The sequence below is a fragment of the Staurois parvus genome, unplaced genomic scaffold, assembly GCF_062004578.1.
Source record: "Staurois parvus isolate SC_StPar_1 unplaced genomic scaffold, SC_StPar_1.0 ptg000011l, whole genome shotgun sequence".
NCBI lineage: Eukaryota > Metazoa > Chordata > Amphibia > Anura > Ranidae > Staurois > Staurois parvus.
Window position 1 is genome coordinate 22,886,749 of NW_028317807.1, and position 1,965 is coordinate 22,888,713.

A 1,965-nucleotide genomic window follows, 5' to 3' on the forward strand; every position below is an offset into this window, starting at 1 on the left:
TACCAGTTCATCTAACACCTCATTCACTATCCGCATGTAATGGCGCCGGGTTTTTCCTTTTGCCATACTTGCTTCGGAGGCCTTTATAAACTGGCAAGTCTCCATGAGATCATCGACTGTCATGTGAATCAGGTGTTCACTGATTTCGTCTTGCAACTTTTCGATATCCATACTCCTAATGTTTTTCTGTAATTTCACCACGGACAGCGTAGTCACTCCTTTTCACTTCTGGACCTTTTGGCGTTCCTTTCACCCGGCCCCACGTTGGGCGCCAATTTTGTTGCACATACGGTAAATAATTAAACTGTGCGAAGGATGGGTCGGGTGAAACCAGAAGTGTTTTATTAGGAATGGCTGTAACAAACACAGAAAACCCTTAATTACATGTGACTGGATATGTTCACTGTAATCACTGGCCTCTATACCTTACTAAATATTTCCATATATTTTCATATACTTGAATAAACATCTTTAATTGCAATACTGAATATCTAGACCTCTGCAGATATGCTAGTGACCTATTCTGCATTAGAATAGCGTATTACAATAGAGAAATCACATTCCCTGTATCTTAGCGCCAAATCACATAGCTGCAATATATATTCACATTTATGCTACAAGTAATCTGATTGCATAATAGTAACAGCGACATTTACTGACCACCAGGGCACATGTTAAGTCATTTTGGCCTATTTATCATGTTAAACAGCCTCCTGCTTACCTGTAACAAACACAGAAAACCCTTAATTACATGTGACTGGATATGTTCACTGTAATCACTGTCCTGTAGGAAACAAAGTGTTAGACTTTTAGTTCCTACTTCTGTGTCTTCCTATTATCACAGGAAGTAGTTCTGCCCTCTTGTGATGGTACAATAAAAATGCAATCACTAGTATCTTCTATTGACAAAGATAGATTACTGTTATATTAGGTATTAGGCTTTGGATTTTAATTTTATGGTGCTGCCTATTTTCTACACCTCTTACACTCTTCCTCACAAATTTGTTATGTCGTCCCTGACATACGTAGAATTTATTTAAGAAAACATTCTTTTACTTGTCTAGTAGTAACCATAGGAAGCCAATGGTAAGTAGTAACCAAGTTACTTGAGGAAACATCCTCCCTGTGACATCTACTCCCTATTACATCACAGCTTCCCACCAGGCCCACAGCGCTATAGTACCTGGCAAGATATAGTTGCGTGTAACCAACTATTTAGTAAAACCCCTTTCTATACATATTTGTATAGGTTACTAAGTTTAGACAAAGGTGATGAGAAACTAGGGAACATTTTATTACTTTTATACCTTTTTATATCATAATGGCGGAATACCCATTGTACATCAACAATGCAGCATAACGTTGCCATCTACTGCTCTGTACTTTTATCGGCCGACTCTGTCTCTTTGTAACATCTAGTTCCCTCACCTAAAACTGTTTCTGCTTGACCTACAATATCTGCAGTACAAATGCAATTATATTTTTCCTTACTTGAACCAACAGAAAAGTAACATATAATTATTCTGGTTTTGGTAATTAACTTTGGTATAGTGTCCCAAATAGTAAACAGTGGATCAATAAACATAATCACTTCTACCAACTTCTATAGTCTTCAGCAAAACATTCTGAACTTAAATACCAGCTAGAGTCAACAGGTAATGTAGGAATACTGAAAAATATAGATAAACAGCGCAAACATAGACCTCTATATCAAATCAACATACAAAGTGCAAACATATATAAAAAATTAATTAATAATTAATTAGATTAATAGTGAAGTCCATCAAAATTAATAAACCAAAGTTCAAAAAATCTCAAAAATATATTTTGTGCAAAAAGAAATTTTCAAATTCTTCTTCTATTAAAAAGAGACTTCCACCTTCCACCCGTGAAAACCAACATCAAATGCACTCACCAGATTTAGGTGAATGAAACGCCTTTAAGGAATTTATGGGCTCCTAAAAC

The 1,965-nt window shown here is 36.0% G+C and overlaps 1 long non-coding RNA gene across 1 annotated transcript; it reads right to left on the bottom strand.

The window, feature by feature from the left end:
* Window positions 1–320: 320 nt before the first annotated feature.
* Window positions 321–945, bottom strand: LOC149474107 (uncharacterized). The gene is made up of 2 exons (XR_016312156.1): window positions 722–945; window positions 321–354 (listed from the first exon to the last, which is right to left on the bottom strand). It is a non-coding gene; the product is annotated as an uncharacterized LOC149474107 (long non-coding RNA).
* Window positions 946–1,965: the final 1,020 nt, after the last annotated feature.